The following is a 25081-nucleotide window of genomic DNA, read 5'->3' as shown; positions in this document are numbered from 1 at the left end:
CTCTTATCAGAGACATAACTTGTGAAAATTTTCTCCTGCTCTATGGGTTGTCTTTTCACTTTTTTATGATATCTTTGAAGCAATTTTTTTCATTTTAAATCTTAACTTATTTATTTTTACTTTTATCACATACTTTTGTGCTCTATCTAAAAAGGCTATGCCGAATCCAAGGTCATGATCATTTACTCTCATATTTCCTTTGAAGAGTACTATAACTTTTGTTCTCATATTTAGGTTTATGAACCATTTTGAGTAAATTTATATGTATGGTATAAGAAAGGGATTCGACTTTATTCTTTTGTTGGATATACAATTATCCCAGCATCATTTGTTGAAAAGCCAAGTCTTTCCCTATTGAATTTTTCTTGACACTAATGTAGAAAATCGATCAACCATAAGTGTGACAGTTCTTTTCTAGAATATAAATTATACTTAAGTAAACCATATGGATATCCTTATACCAGTACCAAATAGTTTTAATTCTTTTAGGTTTGTAGTAAATTTTGATATAGGGAAGTGACGCCTCTAAATTTTTTATTCTATTTCAAGATTATTTTGCCTTGTCTTGGTCACATGAATTTCCATAAGCTTAGAATCAGCTTGTCAATTTCTGCCAAAAAAAGAAAGTTGAGCATTATATAGCAATTGTATTAAATCTATTTAGGGAATATTGCCAACATTATATTCCAATCCATGATTATAGAATGACTTTCCATTTATTTAGATATGCTTTGATTACTTTCAACAGTATTTTGTAATTTTACAGTATATTTTTAAACTTAATCTGATATATATATATATATATTACTAAGTATTTTATTATTTTCACTGCTATTATGAATATAATTGCTTTTTAAGTTAATTTTTGTATTTTTCATTGCTATTCTATAAAAATGTCATTGATTTTGTACTTGATATTGTACCCTGCAAACCAGATATTTTCTATATTCTATATCATGTCAAACAAAGATAGTTTAACATCTTTTCCAGTTAAGTTCCTTTTTATTCTTTTTGCCTAATTGTATAGCTCTAAAGTCCGAGAAAATGTTGAACAGAAGTGGAAAGAGTGAACATCCTTGTTCTGTTCTTGATTTTAGGTGGAAAGAATTTAGTCTTTTACCATCGGGTATGATGTTAGCTGTGTTTTTTTTTTTCTTTTTTCATAGATGTCCTTTATCACATAGATTGTTTTCTTCTATTTCTAGTTTTCACTTCATGTATGTTGGAGTGCTGTTTTAGTGCATAAATTCTTATAATTATTGTATCTTTCTGATAAACTGGCCTTTGGAAATTTTGATATCCTTGAATATGTAGATTTAGATTTACATCAAATTTGAAAAGTTTTCAACTATTATTTCATCAAATAAAAATATTGAAATAAATAGAAAGACATCCTATATTCATCCTTTCTCTCCTCTCATGCTGTTACTTCCATTATGTATCTGCTGGTGTGTTTAAGGATGCTCCATATTTGTCTGTAGCTTTGTCATTTTCCTTCATTCTTTTATCTTTTTGTACTTTGAACTGAATGTCTTTAAATCTATGTTCATGTACACTGATTCTATTATTCATTAATTTAAAACTACTTAATTTAAATCTACTAGTACATCTTAAATTTCATTTATTGTATTTGCAAACTATGTTTTTGTGGTCAGCCTCACCTCCTCAGCAAATCTCTGAGCCACCGCTCTGGAAAATAGAGTAGGAAAATGTCCAGCTTCTCTCAGAATGGCAATACTGGTTTGCAATATAGACATTCAGCAAGAATGGTAGCCTCTTTGGTTTTCTGTTTTTAGCATGGAATTTTTACTCTATGAAGGAATTAGAGTGAAAGTACTAAGAGCCAAATATAGTTGGCCTGCCATGTTTAGTTATAGCTTCTATACTATAATTTGTGGCTGGCTACACTCTCCATGAACTACCTTCTTCACCATAGAGCTGGAGAGTGGGTGGGAAATGCTGACAGCCTGCCCCTCCTAGAGAGATACCTTAGCCCTTAACTGGGAACTGAAAGCAAAGGGATTCGCAATTTCTTGGCAATAACCACCAGGAATAGAGATTCTGTCCTGCTAAGCTGAAGTATGGGAAGAGGGAATAAGTCCTCTCTGAAATGCCATAGACTCTCATTCTAATTTAGGTTGGTAGTTTTCTTAAATAAAGTGTCTTTATGTACTGTTTCTGTTATGAAAAATTCCAGACTTTAACTGGTTGTGTTTTATATTTTGTGTTCATTTACAGTATTGTTTTGCTTGGGAGTGTATCCATGGAACTCTTCATACAACCATTCTGGAAGTGTCTAAGGATTGTTCACACTTTTTAAATTCTAATTAATTTCTTGAGAACTCACTTTTCTGATTAGTCAGAAGACCAAAATCTCTCGAGTACCCCCTTATTCCATTTAACACAGTGGTTTACTCAGTACAAGGTATCATTCTTATTGAAAACTATTGATAGAGGAAGAGGGGAAAATCTTCAAAGTTTCTGGTTGCTGTGGAATAAACTGTGCCTCTTAAAATTCATATGTTGAAACACAAACCCTGAATATGACAAGTACTTGGAGCTGGGAGTTTAGGAAAAAAATTGATTTAGATGAGACTATGAGTGTGGAGGCCTCATGATGGAGTTAGTGCCCTAATAAGTAGAGACACCAGAAAGCTTTCTCTCTCTCTCTCTCTCTCTCTCTCTCTCTCTCTCTCTCTCTCTCTCTCTCTCTCCTTTCTCTCTGCCATGTGTGGACACAGCAAGAAAGCAGCTATCTACAGGCCAGGAAGAGAGCTTTCACTGAACCCAACCATGCCGACACCCTGATCTCAGACTTCCAGGCACCAGAACTGTGAGAAAATTAAATTCTATGTGTGTCGTTGTTTTTCATTCACTCCATCTATGGCATTTTTCTATGGCATCCCAAACTTACTAGAAACTGATACTTTTACTTTTGGTCTTATTATATGATGTTGCTATTGGATATTACTCTCACACAGTCTAATAAATACCTATTCACAACAAGGGTTCTGTCTTTGGTGACCTAGATCCCTACACCAAACCAGGCATTTGATTTCAGTGTTATAGCTCATTCTATTCATTCGCAAATGCCAAGTTTATACTTCCATACCACTGGAATTGATTCTAGAAAAGATTGCCAGCTGAAGACATATATATTCTGAAATTAGATATTCTTTTTAAAACATCCAGCCCTGGGGATTAGCCTGGGTTATTAATTCATATCCCCTCTTCCTTGTTGTGAGTTTTTTTTGGGTCTCTTTAAAAAATTTCCTTCCAGTCAACATCAATTAGGTCAATGATAGTCCATCAGAGACGTTTTAATAATATTAAACTTAAAAAAGTGGCTATGATCTCAATATCTTTCCTTTCACAAGGTTTATTTGTCCCAATTCAAATATGTCCACCTCCTGTCTACTGATCAGTTCTTCATTCCAAGCATCTTTGAGAGAGAATCAAGGCTACAGATGTTTTATTTCACAATTCTCCAGACACAGTGGCTTCCTGCTTGTTCCATATTTATATATGTAAGTACATAGGAAACATTCCAGTGACTTCCCTGAACAAGCAACTCTTTTCTAGGGTGATTTGCTCTGTCCACCAATAAGGAGAGCTGATAGTGTCTTTTTATAGAACTTTATAGGCTTTTTAAAAATCTTGCTAAAAAATCACATTACACATTGAAGAACATTTGAACTGAAAGATTAGCAAACCTACAAACTGACAAAACATCTAATTCATTCTAAAATATGCATTCATATTTTCACTAAATTTTTATTATTATATCTACCAGGCCTGCAAAATGAGCAATGCATTTTAGCTCTTGTCCTCATGGGTACACAAGGCCACTGTTGATATATTTTGCTACACAAACACAAGATATAGTTTACATAAGAGCTCGGGTTTTTATACATTTCTCCCCAAAGGGTATTCATATTTGATAAATCACTGATTGAAATCTGAGGCAATTAAGTTGTGATGACCTTGGCATAGTAGTGGATATATTTTCCATTAAGACAATGTCAGTACTTTATTAGAGTTGGCCTGACTATAAGAGAGCCAAGTTAAATCCACATCACATATAATTACTTATCCCTCAAATACACACAATGTTTGAATTCACACTGATCAAATCTACCTGGCAGCTTCTTGCTTTATTAGGCCAAGGTGAATGCCTTGCATAGAATTTCCATTCCTTAATTGAAGTAATAGCCATTCATCACCAAAATGGCAAAACAGGCATCTAACATTTAATCAATTTTAATTTTTTATTTGTCTTTTTGAAATAATGAATAGAAAACTCTACCATATTCTATGTTGTTATAATTCAATACTTAAACATAGTTTGACTATAAAATATTCCAACAATATCCAAGTTTATAGACAATATGGCCACTGACTTTCACATTTTGTTCTCACTCTCTTTTCTCCTCAGAGGTAACTTTTCTCACTAGCTACTATGTTTTCATGCAGGCCTTCCTATTCATTTTTATACACAATATGCAAGATGGTGAATGGGACTTCTCCTGTTACCTTTTTTTCTCTAGGGTAATCCCAGACATAGCACATAGTTCTCAATCTTAACAATCTGGGCTTCCTGGAAATTCTGTGAACCATCTAACTTCCCTTACTAAATTATTGTTCTGCTGATACATTTAGAATATATTCTGTTGTTGGCATAAGAACCTTGAATGACAGGCTTTTCTTGACTCTTGTCCTCAAATGACAGCCATGGATAACAAAGTTCTTAAATTTCTAATTATCATTAAATGAATTTACCGAATGATAACTTAACTAAAAACAGTGCTTTTATGCTGCTGTCCTTTCAGCTTAACATTGTGCACAGGCTATTCTGTTTTTCTCTTGATGTGTGTTTGCAGATAAAAAGGGAACAGTTGTTTCTCCTTTGAAGGCACCTTATTCTTTTTGCCTTAAACTTTATAATATTTTCCCTGTTAATTATGTTTTGTTAAATTGAATTGGAGAGAGAGAGAGAGAGAGAGAGAGAGAGAGAGAGAGAGAGAGAGAGAGAAACATCAATGTGAGAGAGACATCTATCAGTTGCCTCCTGCATGCACTTCAACTAGGGATCAAATCCTCAACCTTGGTATATGCACTGACCAGGAATTGAGCCTGCCACCTTTTGGTGTATGGACAATGCCAGTTGGGTACTGGAAATATCAAGAGGAACACTGTGTGAGGTACATGATTGCCTAACCATTAAGCTGTATCCCTGAAACTAATCTACAATAATAAAAGAAAGATGCAAATTGACTGTACCTTCACAATAGCCACCAGACAATCAGGAGTGAGTATGAAAATTAACCCAACAAAGCTGGCTGGTTAATTTGCATACACAGGCCCTGAGTAGCCGGGGGCGGGGCGGGATGCTTGTGTCATCACTATGGTGATGATGCAGGCGTTCTGCACCACCCCAGCCATTCCGGGCCTCTGGGCAACACGGGAAGGCAGAAAGGCAGCTCCCGGCCAGAGCGAAGGCAGTGCCAGCAGCCAGGGGAAGGAAGGTCCATTCTTGCACAAATCTTCATGCATCAGGCCTATAGTACACAATAAAATTGGAAGAAAAAAATATTGTGCAATATTTTCTTTTTTATATTTTAATAGTTTTTCCTCTTTTCTTAGTGAACCTTAAACAAAATGTGAAATAAAGAATGGATTTAGCACCTGTCTTAAAACTAACCTTTCACCTACTTATCTCATTTGTCTCTAAATTTTATACCTCTTCTCCCACAACTCCACTTTTCATACCTATAACACTTCCCCTCAACTGACAAGCATGCTAGTGGGAATCAGTGTTGATCAGGGGAGCTGTACAGTGCTTGTCACACCACGTGGAAACCCATGCCCGTAGTGGCCTTGCTTTTAGCATCTAGCCTTTGAACCTTTTGTTTCTAGATTTTTAAGCCATGATTTCCACCTTCACCGTTTACCTGTTGAGATAATATCATTTTATCAGCTTACATTATTATGAAACAGATACATTCAAAATAACTTGAAAGAATACCCTTTTGACTTGCTGGTCAACAGCTACTTGAAATCATTTCTATCAGTTCTGAACATGAAAATAAGAAGAGAATGAGTTTGAGATGTGTCTTTTTTGCCTTGTTTTCCTTCAGACAATGCATTCCTTTGATCATAAAAGATCATTTAAAAGCAGACTGTATCTTCCCTGACTTTATGGGTCTCTTTAAATCGAATTTTAAAAATGACAATGTGGTTAAAAGATTTCACCAAATTTAAACAGAGTTAATTAAATCATACCACATGAGAAGGTTATGGAGTTGCTGGAGTTATGATATTTTAGCAGCATTTTAAAATCTCCATAAACATATTAAATATTTTTTTCTAAATATTTTTCTTTTTACATTGAAAGCTTTAATCAATCTGGAATTTATTTTTGTACTTTTATGGCTATTGTGAGGGAAAGATCTAATTTCACATTTTTTCATAGAGTAAGACAATTAATCTCTCATGATTTATTTTTTAAAATGTATCCCTTTTCTACTGATTCTGGTGAAAATATAGTTTTATATTTAGAATTATTTATTTTCATGTCAGTTCTTGTTAATTATTCCTAACATATTGGCTTTAAAAGGCCAATGTTAGACTCCAAGAATTTTAAATCTAAATGTTGACATCTAGATATTAAACCAAATGAGGAGTATCATCCAAATAAAAAAAAGACCATTGTTTTTTGGACTTAGTTATTTTTGTTGAAGTAATCACTGTACTCATTTTGAATCAAATGTAATATTTTCTTCTAGATGTATTCAAGAGCTTGACAATGATTTTGTACTTTGAATAACTGAGTCCCATACCTGTTTCAATTTCTGGTATATGATGGTTAAACCTTCTTAGGTGGCACTGTAAATTTCTGTACCTCTGTAATGCTATGTTGAAGAAATGCAAAGATCCCCTAGGGAGTTTCTGTCTGGCACTACTATGCTTCAGTAGGTAAAAGTATCTCATATCACTAGGGAAATCTGAGAAATGGGAAGAAGGAATAGTGATGTAATATACACAAATATTTTTTAAAGCAGAAATAATGAACTTTATAACTTGATATTTGCTTTTGCATGTGGAGCAAAAGATTTATTTTTATTCAGAAAAGCTGTCTATCACATATCTGAACATACCATCTTACTCAGATATTGTGTTTTATTTTCAATTTTAAATACAATCCTAGATTCACCTTATAGACTGGAAGTGTGACTTTTAGACAGTGCTCTGTGTGGTGCTAATTACAGAAAGGTATTGGTGAAAGCAGCTGCATCTAATTACATGGGCTGAATGTGAAAAGCACACTATTTTGATGTATATATCCTTGCAATAATGAAAAATATAATGAGTTCTGTATAATCTTGTGATTAGAGAAACTTTTTAATATGCCTGACTGATTCATGCACATATTTAAGAGAAGTGGGAAGCTCAATTTCTAATCAAGAATTTACAAACTTCCATTAATAAATTTCACTTACAAACTAATGGGATAAATAACAGATCTTACTTATTTTAAAATAAAATGATATGATATTTCTTAGCGTAGAAGTGAGAATGTCCTTGATAATTTGCTTCAGGCAATAGAATATATTTAATTCTTATATACACAAATATAACTTTAATTTCAACTTCTTATATTTTATTTCTCTTTAGTTTCAGGTCCTAAAGACGAATGGTGCCAGAACAGCTGCTTCATCCCTGTTGTAGCAGATAATATTAAGTGTCTACTAGGAATTTGGCCCTCTATGATTACACTGGCAAATATATATTTCTCCAAGGAACCAGTCAATTGAGACCATATTTCAGAAACATATGAATTTTAATAACCTCAGGTTTAAGCTGAATTAGCCAACTAGGTGAAGACAGCTCTAGCCATTAGCTACAATTTTCTAGAGTTCCCATCTGCCAGGTGGTTTAGACCAGATCTCAAATAAAGGAAGAAATACATATCAAAAAGCTCCATTTGAAATCTAACTGTCCCCTTGCTACATCTGTGAATACAAATGTATTATATTTTAAATTCATTGTGTTATAAATCAAAGCTCTAAGCTTTCACTTGCATGATTAACAAACAAAAAGTCCAATCTTTTCCTGTTATCTTCATCAATTATCTAGGTATCTGGAGAGGTATGTATGTCCGAATATGTAAGGGTTGTTTGGTTACCATTTGATATTTTGTGGTAAATCCTTGGTCTTAGTGTTACTTACTTAACAATAATTGATTATCTACTATATGCAAGATATAATTCTAGATACTTGGCATAATTAATATACAAGATGACAAAGGCCTCTGGCCTCCTGTAGGTAGTATTTTAATACTGCTGCCTTCACCACTTTTTCTGGGTCATTAATACTGTTGGTCTTCTGCCCTCACTGCTACCTAAGTCCTGGGCCCCAACCTCCACGCTTCCATTAACTGCCTCTCGGTAGCTGCAGACCCCTTCTAGGTGCCCTTTCTCTACTCAGGTCAAAAGAAAACTTCTTATGCTTCCTGGGACAAGTTCTTTCAAAGAAAATTACTACAGCAGAGCATTTGTACATTACATGAGACAGTTTTTTCTTTTATGCCAGTGCTCTGTAACCTTGGCTATGGGTCAGAATCACTTAGTGAGATGTTTCAAAGATTTAGATCTTCTGTTTCACTTTATGTTTGCTTAATTAGAGCAATTCACGACAAAACCCCAACATCTATATGCTTAACAATCTCCTCAGGTGATTTTGATAGATGTGAAGCACAGCCTCGGGTTTCATGTAGTCCTGTTAATCCCTTCAAATCTGAACCCTGTTGCTCAGTTCCACTCACTCTAGTAGACTACCCATGTGTTTGTTTTGGGCCTGCTTGTTTCAAGGCTCCAACTTTCTTTCCCATCCTTCTGACCCCATACAAGAATTCTCAGTCCATCAAGTTAGTTTGAAGATGCCCAAACTCTAATAGTAGATAAGCTCAAGTTAACTCGCACAGAGCTGTGTAAAACTCAAAGTTGTGGTTTAATTATTTTATGTCTCTGGGCTAGGACCAGCATTCCACATAACTATGATTTTTTTCACTACTTACTAAAAAAACAAAGGCAATGTGCATGAAGAACAGCCAGAGACTCCAGAGGGCCTTGGTATCAAAACCCAGGAAACTAAATAAATGTCATCTTCAATTCAGCCAAATACAGTTACTCATAAAATTTCTGTGGGAAAGAACATTATTAAAGATAAAGATAAGTATTAGAACATTAATCTAACAAAAATATCTTTAGATTTGTCTAAGCTCCGCATCTGGAAATATGAAATTATCTTTGGTAAGACAATGGTGGTAAAGAGCACATGATGATGATGCATAGCCACTTGGATGGGTTCAAGTCCTGGCAAAGATGCAGTCTATCAGGGTGGTCGGGATAGCGTTTCACTTCCAGGCGCTGGTTTCCCCTCACTGGAGCAGAAACGCTAGCAGTGTCTACTTTATAGGGTTTTACCGAGCATTCATTAAAAAATGTACATTAAGCACTTACTATAGTATGTAGTACATTTTAAGGACTCAAGACACTTATGACTGTTATTGATATTATAATCATTATCATTATTATATGAAGTCAGAAGTCATAGATGGGGCTTCCCTCTGGGTAACTTCTACAACAAAAGTATTATGGCATGTATCAATAAGTGTTTTCTTTCAATGGTCATTATGCATCAGTTATCATAAAAAAAATTTTAGATTTTTAAAATTGAATTTTAGAGAGAGCAGAAGGGAGAGGGAGAAAGAGAAACATCACTGGAAGAGAGAAATATCTATTGGCTGCCTACTGCATGTTCCCCACCAAAGACCCAGCCCGCATCCCAGGCATATGCTGGACAGGGCATGGAACCAGCCACCCTCCGTGCACGGGATGATACCCAACCAACTGAGCCTCACTGGATAGGACCATAAAATATCTTTTACTCTTTTATTTTTTGGGGGGTGGTCGGGAGGGGGAGAAAGGAGAGAAAGATTCTCACAGTCTCTCAAGTCATCATGAACAAGCCTGTTCCTATTTAAAGCAAAAATATATATCACTTTCTTTTGGTTAAAATATCAGCTGTGTTTATATTCACAAAATATGTGTGATAAGACTACAGTTCACAGACTGTTTCTGGTTCAATTAGAAGAGCTCAAGAGTTTACTGAATTTTTTAGGGGTTTACATTTTAAAAAAATTATTTTGGCAGATATTTTTTTTTTACAGCTTCTGTTCTCAAAGGGCACTTTCTAAGCAAATCCTTTAAATCAATGTAAGAGATAATTTTAAATACAAATTTTAAATAATGTACATTTCTGCTATGAAAGAACTTAATTATGATACAAAATAGTTGTGAATTCTGTTGTTGTGTTATCTTTATTTTATTTTATTTTTCCCATCACCTTTGATCCCCTCTATACTTTCTTCCACCTCCTTATCCCCCTCCCCACTCAGTCACCGCACTGTTTAACAGAATATCACCAATATAATGATCTGGCTTCATAAAGGAATTAACTTAACTGACTGCTACCTATATCTAATTCTAAAGCAGTTTTGCACTTCCTCTCTTCAAGTGCCCTTGTGAGAGTGACATCATTTTTAAACCTTGTGTGGCAATCCCTGATGCACCGCTGTGCTGCCAAGGCAAGACAGGGCACCTGGAAGTCCAACTACTTCCTTAAGATAATCCAACTTCTGGATGATTATCCAAAATACTTCATTGTGCAAGCAACACTGTGGGCTACAAGCAAATGCAGCAGATCTGCATGTCCCTCTGCAGGAAGGCTGTGGGACTGGTGAGCAAGAACACCATGATACACAGGCCATCCCAGGACATCTGGGAAACAACCCAGCTCTGGAAAAACCATTGTCTCATACCAGGGAATCCGGGCCTTATGTTCACCAAGGAGGAGCTCACTAAGATCAGGATATACTGCTGGCCAATAAGGTAGCTTGTACCACTGCCATGTGTAAAGTTACTGTGCAGCCCAGAACACTGGCATCACCACTAAATTTTCCAGGTGTACCATTGAAATCCTGAGTAACGTGCAGCTGATTAAGACTGGGGACAGAGTGGGAGCCAGCAACACCACACTGCTGAACATGCTGGGCATCTTCTCCTTTGGGCTGATCATCCAGCAGGTGTTTGGCAAAGGCAGCATCTACAACCCGCAAGTGCTTGACTTTCCAGAGAAAACGGCATTCCTACATCCTGGAGGACCTCTGAAACGTTGCCAGAGTATGTCTGCATGTCGGTAACCAGCTGTTGCATCAGTTCCCCTTCCTATCACCAGTGGGTATACGTGGGCCCCAGCCTTGTTTGTGGAGACTGTTTACACCTCCCCACTTGCTGAAAAGGTCGAGGCCTCCTTGGCTGATCCACCAGCCCCCGTGGCCCCTGCCTCCACTGCTGCTCCTGCTGCTGCTGCAGACCCAACCAAAGTTGAAGCAAAGGAACAACCAGGGGAGTCGGACCAGAATATGGGATTTGGTCTCGGGCTAATAACCAAAAAGCAACCTGCTCAGCCAGCTTTCTTTGTGAAACAGGGAAATAAAGGCTTACTTCTTTAATTTAAAAAAAAAATGTTTACAAGTTGTCACAGGTTCATTGCTCAATATCTACTTAAAAGTGGTCTTGATAGAGCACAGGATGGAGCTAAGGGAATATTCAATATAACTTAATAGTATACTTACTTCCTCCTTCTTTTCACCTTGAGTCTTTTTTTTTCCATAAAAGGAGGAGTCAGTGATAAAATTCTGAGCATATTTGCTATAGTGTTATTTGTTTATTTCAGAAAGTCTCAAATATTATAAAATTGAATATTTACTTTTAAATAAAATTTTGTTTCATACTATAATGAATAACACTGGTTTTCAAAAGCAAATCTACTTATAATGTGTATATTTACCTTTTGTAGTAAATTATTATAATTTAAAAGTCTTTACTCTCTCCCAGTGATAGCTCCAGAATTTCCAAAATACAGGAAAATCTTCGGATGTAGTTATCTGTTTGAAAGGACATGTCTTGACAGGGTGGTGAAATAGCAACAGCATTACTGTGGCATACAGCTTTTCTATCTGCAATGGCTCGGGCCAACAAATAGCTCTATGGCTACATAGGAGAAGGGAGCAGGAAGGAAATACCTCCCTTTGTGCCACCATGGCTCCCTTTTCTGATCAACTTTAAAAAAATAAAATTGGTCACAGTAACTTTAACTGTAAAAGGGAGGGAAAAATTAAGAAACTATAGTCTCTCACATTTCAAGTTATAAGTTCTGTACCTCAGTTATTAAAATCTAAGATATCAAATGCAGAAATAAAACCTAACGTATCTTATACTTAATTCTAACAATCTGAGATTATCTTATATTGTACTTGTGATTCTATACTAGGCCTAATGTACATCTTGTGGATAGCTATGACTCCCAAATATATTTCATTATGAGAAATAATAATTCTACTGTGTGACATAAATAAGAGAACATGAAACAAAGACTTTTTAGTTAATGAATCCATACAGATTCAGCCTCAGGGCAATGGTGATAATGAAAAGGATCATATATTATGAGAATTACTATTCTATTGAATGACAAGGTTCATTTTCCCCTTCTGATACATAGAAACCACTAAATTAAAAAAAAAAAAAAAAAAAAAAACCCTGACTTTAATTCTCTTGTTTTATCTGCAGTTTGAAGAGTTAATTTTTACCTGAGTAAAAAAATCCTATATTAACAAAGAATTCCATGCTGGCATTAAAACTCTTTCCCCGGATTTTTTTTTTTCCTGAAAGCTATTGAAGGAGACATTAGTTCCATTTCTCTAACATCTTAGCTCAGGACTTTAGGGATATAAACAATTATCCTCATCCGGCATAAAGCTGAATTTCCTGTCTTGGAAAGCAAATGTATACACAGTTTGATTCTACTTAAACATTCTGTACCATGAATTTCTAGTTTACGTGGACATATTTGCCACTCTTCTTTATGTCCTAGTGTGAAAACCTAATTGGTTGTCTGTCTTATAGTTTTCCCAACAAAAATAAAAGATTACATTACTAAGTAAGCATTTAATAAGACAGAAGATCAGGATGAATGTATATAATTCTTACTTTGTCCCATAAATCCCCAAAGACAATATAAATAAATTTGAGAGAAAAAATTATTATTAAGAAGGAAAACTGGCCTTACAATCACAGCCTAATGCAGAAGAAATATGAATCATATTGCACCAGAGTTAAGTTGATAAAATGTTAGGTTGACAGATGTTTATGGAAAATGTATGTGCTTCCTCATAGGAAACTGCACATACAAGCTTTCATAACTTCCATAATATACTTGAATGATGTTTCCTTTGCTTGCTGTGTAACTATAACAATGGGCAAATATATAATGATGAAGTCCAAATTTTTGCTTGTTAGTTTCATTCAAAATATTGAGATGCTGTTTTTGTTAGTGACTCCGGTAAGTGACTATAGTAAATCCAACTAAACTAACGTTAGTGCTAAGCTTTATCTCTATTGCTGTCATGTTAAGGTGCACACTGGTTTTGTTTACCATGCTAACTCATATAAAATGCACATTGTCAATTGCCCCCACCTTATACTTAACTATTTTTAACCTATGGACCACTTTGTACTTTTGACATAATAAAGATGAAGAGATTGGTTCTGGTACAAATCAGGTTCCCATTAGAGTAAATTGAGTTCTTTAATCAACAACATATTTTTAAAAGAAATTAAAACCAATGTTTAGAGATTTCCTGGTTTTCTAATGGTTTACTTTTCTCTTTTTAAAGTAGCCTTAAGCCAAAGTGAAGTTGAAGTTGGGAGGAAGAAGGAAGAGGGGAAGATATGCAATCCAGAAGTTTGTTGATAAAACTTTTTTGATGTCTTCCAGTTTATAATGGAAAGTGAACTTCCCAGAATAGTATGAAAAGCAAGTGAATCTCATTATTCTTAGTAAAATTTTAAATGCAAAACAGTTCTCAAAATGTTCATGTTGAAATTTTGTGCCTTTGTGGCAGATTCTTAATTCATAAGCAGTTTATTCTGTGTGAAAAACAACTATCTACATACCTAATTATAAAAGTACTAAATAGAGGTGAGAAAGCTAATTTCCACACTAAGAAAATTGCTACTTTTGATATGTTTCCTTACTTGAAATAAATTGAGATATTCAGCCATAACCATTACTACAATTGAAATAGGTAATGCTTCTAAATCTTTTCTTTTTCAATATCATGTTTTCTGTAACTGTATGATCCACAAAAGAATTCTAAAACTTTTAGATTAGCCTGGTTTGGTTTTGTCCAAAAATTATATTGGAAAGATTATATTGGTGATAATTTGACTCATTTCAGTTGATCTTTATTTTTTAACATGTTTTGTCATTTTATGGGCAAATATCCATCTGTTTCATTGAAATACTGTAATTTTTAATTATTTTAGTGACAAAAGTCTTTTAAAATATTTTCCTTATATAACCTATTAACAGGATGTCATTAAAATTTAAAACTTTTCCTCTGCAAAGGACAATGTCAAGATAATGAGGAGACAAGCCAGAGTAGGAGAAAACAATTTCCAAAACTTACATCTGATAAAGGACTGTTATCCAGAATATTTAAAGAATATGTAAAACTCAACTGTAAGAAAACAAGCAACCCAATTTTAAAAATGGGCCAAAGACCTGAACAGACAAGCCACTAAAGAAGATATACAGATGGCAAATAGTGCTTCACATATGTCATCAGGGAAATGCAAATTAAAGCAATAATGTTATACCCCTACGCATCTATTAGAATGGTCATTCCAGAACACGGAAAATACCAAATTCTGGGGAGGATGCAGAACAACAGGAACTCTTATTCATTGCTCATGGAAAAGCAAAATGGTTCAACCATTTTGGAAGACGATTTCATATAAAACTAAACATTCTTTCTCTATATGATCCAACATTGTACTCCTTGGTATTTATCCAAAAGAATTTAAAAAAAAAAAAAAATATATATATATATATATATATATATATATATATATATATATCCTATCTAATAAAAGAGAAACATGGTAATTAGTGTACATCCGCTACCCTTCCCATTGGCTAATCAGGGCAATATGCAAATTAACTGCCAGCCAAGATGGCGGCCAGCAGCCAGGCAGCTTGAAACTAACATGAGGCTTGCTTACTTCAGTGACGGAGGAAACCAACATTCCCCGCCTGCCTTGCCGGCCTCTGAGCTTGCAGTTTGAAACATAGTTACAAATACAGAAGCTAAACAAAACCCCAGAAACCTGCTTTGTTTCGATTATAGAACACAAACAAACCAGATACCTGCTTTCAGCACCAGAGACCTCAGAGCTGGAGTCAGAGCTAAAGCTGGCCCAGAATAAAAAAAAAAAAAGAAAAAAAGGAGCAGTTGGGAGCTTCAGCCACCCACCAGCCTGAAAACAACCCTCAGCCCCTCACCCAGACTGGCCAGGCATCCCAGTGGGGACCACCACCCTGAAGGGTGTGTGACCAGCTCCAAACAGCCATCATCCCCTCATCCAGGCCGGCCAGGCACCCAAGTGGGGACCCCCACCCTGATCCAGGACACCCTTCAGGGCAAACCAGCCAGCCCCATCCATGCACCAGGCCTCTATCCTATATAGTAAAAGGGTAATATGCCTCCCAGCACCAGGATCAGCGGAGCCGCGAGGCCTCCTGGCACCGGGATCAGCGTAACAGGGGGCAGGGTCTAAACCCCCTGATCACCCTGCGGCTCTGTGTGTGACAGGGGAAGGTGCCCCAACCCCCTGATCACCCTGCGGCTGTGTATGACAGGGTGCGGCGCCCCAACCCCCGCCCCCCACGGGCCCTGCTCTGTGTGTGACTGGGTAGAGCCATAACCTCCCCATCGGCCCTGCCCTGAGTGTGACAGTGGCAGCTCCCCAACCCCCTGGTTGGCCCTGCTCTGTGGGTAATGGGGTAGAGCCATAACCTCCCCATCGGCCCTGCCCTGATCTGCCCAGCTCTGTGTGTGACAGGGGGCGGTGCCCCAACTCCTCTATCGGCCCTACTCTGTGAGTGACAGGGGGGAGCTCCCCAACCCCCTGATTGATCCTGCTCTGTGCGTGACAGGGTATGGTGACCAGCTGCAAACAGCCATCATCCCCTCATCCAGGCTGGCCAGGCACCCCAGTGGGGACCCCCACCCTGATGTAGGACACCCTTCAGGGCAAACCAGCTGGCCCCCACCCATGCACCAGGCCTCTATCCTATATAGTAAACGGGTAATATGCCTCCCGGCATCTGGATCAGCATGACAGGGGGCAGCACCCAAACCCCCTAATCGCCCTGTGGCTCTGTGTGTGATAGGCTGTGGTGTCCCAACCCTCTGATTGGCCCTGCTCTGTGTGTGACAGTGTGCGGCACCACAACCCCCGCCCCCCCCCCACGGGCCCTGCTCTATGTGTGACGGGGGAGAGCCATAACCTCCTCATCGGCCCTGCCCTGAGTGTGACAGTGGTGGCGCCCCAACCCCCTGATCCATTGTGCTCTGTGTGTGACAGGGGGCGGTGCCTCAACTCCTCTATCAGCCCTACTCTGAGTGACGGGGGGAGCTCCTCAACCCCTGATCGGCCCTGCTCTGTGTGTGACAGGGTGTGGGACCACCCCCCCGCCCCCCACGGGCCTGCTCTGTGTGTGACAGGGTAGAGCCATAACCTCCCCATTGGCCCTGCCCTGAGTGTGACAGGGTGCGGTGCCCCAACCCTCTGATCCGCCTTGCTCTGTGTGTGACAGGGGGCAGTGCCCCAACTCCCCTATTGGCCCTACTCTGTGAGTGACGGTTAGGAGCTTCTCAACCCCCTGATTGGCCCTGCTCTGTGCATGACAGGGGGGAGTTCCCCAACCCCCTGATTGGCCCTGTTTTGTGCGTGACAGGGGGCGGCGTCCCAACTCCCCAATCAGCCCTGCTCTGAGCCCGACCATGGGCTGCACCTAGGGACTGGGCCTACCCTCTGCCACCCGGGAGCAGGCCTAAGCCAGCAGGTCGTTATCTCCCGAGGGGTCCCAGACTGCAGGAGGGCACAGGCCGGGCTGAGGGACCCCCACCTCCCCTCTGAGTGCACAAATTTTTGTGCACCGGGCCTCTAGTCCTATATGATAAAAGGCTAATATGCAAATTGTCCCTGAACTGGAAATTCGACCAGGAGTTCGACCAGGGGACGGGACCAGCCAGGTAACCTCCCACAGCACCTCCCTGCAGCCAACCTGGCTGATCAGCTCCTATTGGGGTGGCCTGGCCTGACCCCACCTATGCACAAATTCGTGCACAGGGCCTCTAGTTTAAATTATAAATAAATAAATAAATTCCTCATTGTTTGTGTGGACATTTTCTCTCATTCTGGTTCACAAGTGTGTATGTGCTATGTGAACCCAGTTTTTTTGCTACTCTATATCTATTCAAGTATGTCTCTCCAGGCTATTGGCCACTTGACTTGCTCCTTGGCAAGAGTGGTTTTAACAGAGGGTCTAGGCAGTGGTCAGCAAACTCATTAGTCAACAGAGCCAAATATCAATAGTACAACGACTGAAAAATTTTTTTGAGAGCCAAATTTTTTAAACTTAAACTATATAGGTAGGTACATTGTTATTAACTTAATTAGGGTACTCCTAAGGCTTAGGAAGAGCCACACTCAAGGGGTCAAAGAGCCACATATGGCTTGTGGGCTGCAGTTTGCCAACCATGGGTCTTGGCTATTCCCAGAGTAGTAAAGCCTGGGGAGCCAACACTGATGTCAACAATGTAGATTGAAGGACACTTTGTTTGGTGGCTAGTGATAAGAATATATGCCTGTGCCTGTACAATGATTGGATTATGCCCAAGAAAGCTTGGATTTCTCTGACGACTTCCTCGAAAATAAGCTAGATTAAACAAAACTGGCATATGGGCCACTAATGTATGAGGGAGAAATTTTGACCGAAGACATAAAGTGAAGGCAGGGAAGATTTAGCAAAAAATTGATCTCTATCCTCCTCTGGCTGGCTGTTTCTAGTTGCTGGGGTTTCCATGTGCTTCCCCGGATAGATTTCATGTAACTGAGCAACAAAATGTTTTTTAAGTCAAAGCTGTGGCCAGCTCTGGCATGTACCATCTTGTGTTTTCTCTCCATCTTCCTTGCTTCACTTTCTTTTATCCTTAATTCTTGTTTCCCTGGTATTGTATACCCCAATGGAATATCAATCTGTTAGCTTTTGCCTAATGATCTGTTTTCTAAAGAATCAAGATTAAGATTGTGTATGTATGTTGTTGCAACCTTTATGGTGGGGTTCAGTATCTGAAGGAGGGGCTGATGAAGAAATGAAAATGCTATATAAGAAATATAAATTTAGAAGGCATTGGTGGCCAGGTGGAGCCTCTATCTTGAAGAGACACACCAACTTGTGGCCTGGTCCACTATTTATTTACTTGAATACACATTGGCCCTTTAGCAAGGCATACAGGCAGATCAAAGGTAAAGTTTGGTAAACAGTATAAGGATTATCAGGTTAGGGAATTGCCTTGAGCCATTGAGCCTACAACAGAGCAGTATTATGCTGATTTTGAGCCCTGCTGAATATCAAAGTTCATTGGCCTTCTAATGTTTCTTTTTGCATTATTATGCTAACTGCTGTTAGCTTTAGCCTCCAGGGGTGTGTGATCCAAAAATGTATTTCTCACTCTTTTTTCACATCAGTCAGTATAATTCCCTGAGTTATATCAAATATGTTCTTTTTAACATTAGTATATAGTGCTACTACAAATCTCATTTCCTATAATTTACATAAGTGTTTCAATGGAATATTTTAAAAGGATAGCTATGGGACCTCTAATTCACCATTATTTTGTCCTTGGGTATAAACATTTTATTTTTATCACTGATGCATTAAATATATTGATATTTCTATGATCAAGCAGTTTGGTTAGGAAAGCTGGAAAGAAAAACAAAAGTGAGAATCAGTACAATAGAAAATGTGGGAATTTTTTTTTTTTGCCTTTTTCTTTTATAGAATGTTGACCCTGCTGTGACCATTGAAACAGAAATCCTTAAGTGAACTTGTTTCTATTGATACTTATACAATAGTTTCTTATGTTTGAAATTATTTCCATTCTAGTTTGGAACAGAAAATAAAGCAGAAAAATGTCAGTCTTCTGTTGTTTAATAATCACTTAAAATTGGTAACTGAATGTAAATTTTAAATGTAGATTGAAATTCCTCCCTACCAAATTAATTGAAATGCTGATGTCAGGTAGCTTTTTGCACTGAATTCTGATGGCAAAGAATGATAATGCTCACTTAAAGACACATAACACCTTTCCTTCTTGGGCACCATGATAATCCACATTTTGTGCCCATTCATTTAAGTTAGCTTTACATGTTTCAGGTGGGGATAATAGAATTTCTTTAGAGGTGATAATTATGTCATTTCTGGCCTAAAATTTTCCCTGACAGCCATCAAGATTCAGAGGATCCTGTGGAGGGCCCCAGGCCTTAGGTCATGGTGAACAACTAGATAGAAAGCATTGAGTCCCAAAGGGCAGTGTGGAACCCCATCCCCAGTCTTCCTACCCATCAACCATATTGGAATGTGTGGTTAATGAAAAATGTCCTTCTGTTTTAAGACATTAGAATTTTGAGGTTAACTATCACGGCCAGGTACCCTAACATTTTTATTCAGCAATCAATAGTTATATTATAGCACAAAGTATATTTCAAAAATTGAATAAAAGTAAATTTGGTATTAATATCACAACAATCACTATTAATATAATTTCATAAATTATAAAAAATACAAAAATTTGAAATTTTATTTATGAACCTGTCTTGCATATTTAGTAAATCTAATTAAAATGCAATTTTTATTTTCAATGTATAACAAACTTTGGGGAACTTTGTTATTAATATAAATTGAAAATATTGTTGCTCACAGAAGACACATATCAGAAAGTATAAAGTTGTTGTTAAGAAAGTTTGTAAAAATCTTTAAAATATATCATTATTATATATACATGAAAGTCTTTATTCTTAGAATTTGGGTAAATGACACAATCCAGTTATGGAATGAATAAACAAATATAAAAAATAATTTTCAATAATTAAAATATAGTGTTACTTACATGTACCCCAGAAAATAGCAAGCCCTCTATTTTCACTATGTTCACTGAAACAACCTCCACCCAACCCAAAGCAATTGTTTCTCACCTCCCTTAAAGCACTGTGCAGAAAGATGCAATATAGAATGAACAAAGAACACCACTGAGGAAGAAAGTCTCATAGCCTAGGATCGTCAAAAAACAAAGAACAACTAGAGTAAGGAACATATAACTCTGGAATAATTTTAATCGTAATCCGCTGAAAGATGTTGAGAAAATGACACATTCATAAAAATAGTCACAGAAATTAAAATTTTGATGATTTAAATTAAAATCTCAGCAAACAAAAATAAAATTATGTTCAGAGAGAAAGAGCTAAGCAGTGATCTGTCAATATGAAAAGAGTCATTCTCTCAGAAAGCAAAACAAAAGTGTGAAACGGTAAGACACTGAATATAAACCTAGCAGTTACAACACCTAAGTAAATCTTCAGAATGTGAAAATGGAAAATATTCACAATGATTCTCAGGTATAAATAACAAAATGCAATTTCAACAAAAACATTTCAGGAAAAACAAACAAACATGTGTTTAATGTACTTGTAGTGAAATTAATTTTGTAGTAAGAACATTATTTTGTTTATATACACATATGTTCTAAGCTGGAATTAAATAAAAAAATCCACAAATTCTGAATAACAGGACTAGGTTGTTGATCTTAAAAGCCTAAAACCACAGGGCTAAAAGTATTTTTGTTGTTATCAGAAAATATTGGTGCACAGCTAGTTTAATGCTATAAATGTATTTAGCCATGCCCAGTGTGTCTCAGTTGGTTGGGCGTTGCCCAGTGCACCGAAAGGTTGCTGTTTTGATTCCTGGTCAAAGCACATGCATAGGTTCCAGTGGGGAGCTTGCAGGAATATCAATGTTTTGCTCTCATATAGATATTTCTCTCTCTCTCCCTCCCTAACCTTCATCTCGCTCTAAAAATCAATAAAATATTTTTTAAAAAGAAATAGATTTAACTATCTCTCTATATAAAAGGCTAATATGCAAAGTGTCCCCATGAGTGTTCGACTGGGGGACCAGGAGTTCTATCACTCACTATGATGTGCGCTGACCACCAGAGGGTGGCATGGAATGAAGGAAGGCCCTGTCCTGCAACCGGCAGCTGAGGAAGGGAGGCCTTGGCTGGCAGCCAGAAGGCACCAATCGGCCCTGATCACTGGTCAGGCCTAGGGACCCTACCCATGCATGGATTTCATGTACTGGTCCTCTAGTAAAATATAAAAGAAATACTCCCAGTTGTATATCTAATTGGCTATTTTCCCATGACTCTATTTTTTTTTTTAAGAAAATGACCAGTGGAATATAAAATTTGAATCTCTCTGATATCTCATGACCATGTTTTGTTATCAGGTGCACACCCTTTATACATAAAATAAAAACTTGACCGAACAATTTAAGGGGCTAAAAAGTGCTGTGAATTCACATAGTACACTGTCAAATACAGAAAAAATTCCAGGGATGTCAACATATAAGATGGGATGGTGAGGAAGAGAAGAGGTGTATGTAAATGCATGTTTTATTCTTTATCTAGGGTAGTAGGCAGTGGTAACTCTATAATTCATTACAAAAGCAGGTTTAAATAGCTGTAATAACTATTAGAATAGAAGTAGCTGCATAACTTTAAAGCAATGGATAAAAATTAATGGTACAAAATAATCATCATAATCACAAAGAGTAAGAAGGTAGATAACTTAAAATATAGTAAATGGGAAAGAAAATAATATAGAAATTATAGGGTCACACTGTAGTTGTAATTATATCTGTAGTTATAATTAATGTAAATAAAAATTTATTTGATATTTAATATTAAATGATAAAATTTGAGAACATTCATTGATTTCAGTAGTAGAAATTAGGACAACCTAAAAATCCATTCATATTGAGAATAATTATATAAATTTTAATGCCCATACTATGCAATATTGTGCTATAAGTAGTTAAAATGAATGATGGAGATGACTAAACACTGATCTGGAAGGGAAGCAAATGATTAAACACTGGCTAATATATAGCACTAGCTAATAATATATATATATATATATACACACACACACACATACACACACACACACACACACATATATATATATATATATATATATATATATATATATATAACTAAAATATGTTATATATTAGATGGGTACATATGTTTAATTATTTGCTCAAAAAAGACCAGAGGTATGCATTGAACTCATAAATATGCCTATTTATCACTAAGGGAGTAGAATAGAGTAAATCATAAAAATAAAATTTAGTCTTATTAATAATATTTTAATTTTTAATGGGTATGTTCATACATTACATGTATAATTAAAATTTAATTTGAAATATTAAAATTATGAGTGAGAAAGAGAACTAAATTCCCAGCTATTAGTTGGCCTTTGGCATGTATATTATTCATGCTGTCTTTAAGCATAGCATCCTTATGAGGATTATATAACAATATATATGATAAAACGTTATGAAATGTGAAACATAATAGAAATTCTAGATTTGATTCAAGGAGTTTTTGCTTCAGGCAAAATGTTTTTTAACATTGCCATAATGAAACCTTTGCCAACAGGAATATTAATGACCATTATGCTATTGGAAAATGCCGGAAGCTAAGAAAAAATTAATTTCCTCTCAATCATTTTCCTTTCAGAGCTTTGTGAATGGGAATCTTCTGAAAGATAGAAGAAACCTATGATGAAACTGTCAGTGCACAGAATGAAAAGAGTAGTATAAATATGTGGGGAAAACAACACTGATATGGATTAGAGTCCCATAAATTGGAGGAAACATATCTTTAAATAGGCATTTTGGAGAGCAAAAAAATTTAAAGGTGAAAGCTTGATGGAAGGTATGGCTTTGCTGAATTAATGAAGGCAGTGGCTGTGGAATATTGTTAGAGACAAGCTGAAATGTATGAGTATTACAGGCTTGAAAGCTAGAAAGGATCATGCTCATAATCTGACTAAACTCAGCTATTCTAATGACAGATTATCTAAAAATTGATACATTATATGGCAGTATCAAAGTAACAGTTTGTGAAGCAAATGTAATCTGAGAGACCACAATTTTCATGCTGGATTCCAATGATATTTCTCCCCACACTTCAGGGAAATTCACAATGGTAGATTTTTCCTATTTTTTGATCACCTTTTCTAATGATATACCTAAATACCATTATATTCAGTGAAACCTCCTTTAAAACTTAACGGTATTGGTCTAACTTTTCCACTGTCAACCCAAACCTTGTCTTTTTTCTATGTTCTGCATCTCAGCATCCTGGTTGTTCAAGATAATACCAGTAATACCACTTTGAGAATCACCTACTTGCAGTTAATAATAAAGAAATAATAAAATCTAGTACATTTTCCCCTAAGTATTATTCAGGTCTGACTATATTCACCTCCTCCTTATTCTGTCCCAATCTAAGTTCCCATCATTTGCAAAATACTGAGAAAAATAGACAAATCCCAAGTATATAAGTTGATAATTTTTATATCGTATTGAATGCCCAAAACATAAGCAAGTAGATCAAGAAATTGAGTCATAACAATAGCACATGGGTCCTTTATCTAATCCTGAACTACTTTTCCCACCCAAAGATTAAGACTATTATAATTTTTAAATGTATTTTTATTTATTTCAGACAGGAAGGGAGAAGGAGAAAGATATAGAAACATCAATGATGAGAGAAAATCATTGATCGGTTGTCTCCTTCACACCCCCTACTGGGGATCGAGCCTGGAACCTGGGCATGTGCCCTGAATGGGAGTTGAACCTCCTGGTTCATGAGTCAACACTCAACCACTAAGCAATGCCACCAGGAAAAATTATTATAATTTTTAATACCTAAATTAGTTTTGTCTGCTTTAGAACAGTATGTATTTACCCTATTATTAACCTGACTTCTTGGGTTAGCATTAGGTTTGTGGGAACCATCCTCACAAGCATAGCTGGTTCAATCTCATTGCTGTGTAATATTCCTTTCTATGGATATAGCATAACTTACCCTTTCTATTCCTAATGGGTATTTCAATTGGTTCCAGTTTAGAGCTGCAGAAAATGATGTAAGTATTCTTGTACATATTTTTAATGAACGTACTCATGCATTCCTATTGGACATATGCTGAAGAATAAAATTGTTGGGATATAGGCTATAAATATGGTAACATTTAGTACTCAATAAAGAGTAATACAAAATAGTTGCGTTACTTGGACACTTGGAGTAATGGTCATTGCAAAATGTATGTAAATATTGAATAACTAAGGTACACACTTGAAACTAATAGGATATTGATTGCCAATTATACTTCAACAAAACAGTGGTTAAGAATTCTAGCTGACTCATGAGAAAAGCATTAATTGCTATCATAGATAGATAGATAGATAGATAGATAGATAGATAGATAGATAGATATAAAATATTCAGTATATAAATATATCCCATGTTCAGAGGCTGTTAAATCGTGTTGTTTACCCATATCTTCCAAAAAAAAATTACTTCTACTGTTATGGTAAACAACCTGCTTCCCTGTTTATAATGGTCTGGCCCTCTAGCAACTTCAGTGCAAAATTATAGGTAATTTTCCTACAAACGTCAGGTGGTCATAATAATCTGGCCACTCAGTGTGTATATCCTTATCCATTTTGGCTTAGTGGATAAAGCATTGGCCTGTGGACTGAAGGTTTGATTCTAGTCAAGGGCACATGCATGGGGTTGTGGGTTTGATCCCTAGTAGGGGATGTGCAGGAGGTAGCTGATCAATGATTCTCTCTCATAATTGATATTTCTATCTCTCTCTCCTTCTCCCTTCTTCTCTGAAATTAATGAAAATATATAAAAAATAATATATATCTATACTAATAAAAGGGTAATATGCTAATTAAACTGGATAGACCA

The 25081-nt window shown here is 36.6% G+C and overlaps 1 pseudogene across 1 annotated transcript in view; it reads left to right on the top strand.

Annotated features, from left to right (window-relative positions):
- Window positions 1-11575, top strand: part of LOC308515406 (large ribosomal subunit protein uL10-like) — a 62044-nt pseudogene extending 50469 nt beyond the window's left edge. Inside the window, exon 5 of the transcript in view lies at window positions 10649-11575. The product of the transcript in view is annotated as a large ribosomal subunit protein uL10-like (transcript). The remainder of the gene's footprint in view (window positions 1-10648) is intronic.
- Window positions 11576-25081: the final 13506 nt, after the last annotated feature.

The sequence above is a fragment of the Myotis nattereri genome (assembly GCF_964212035.1).
Source record: "Myotis nattereri genome assembly, chromosome: 3".
Classification (NCBI taxonomy): Eukaryota; Metazoa; Chordata; class Mammalia; order Chiroptera; family Vespertilionidae; genus Myotis; species Myotis nattereri.
This window is presented reverse-complemented; position numbering and strand designations above follow the sequence as displayed.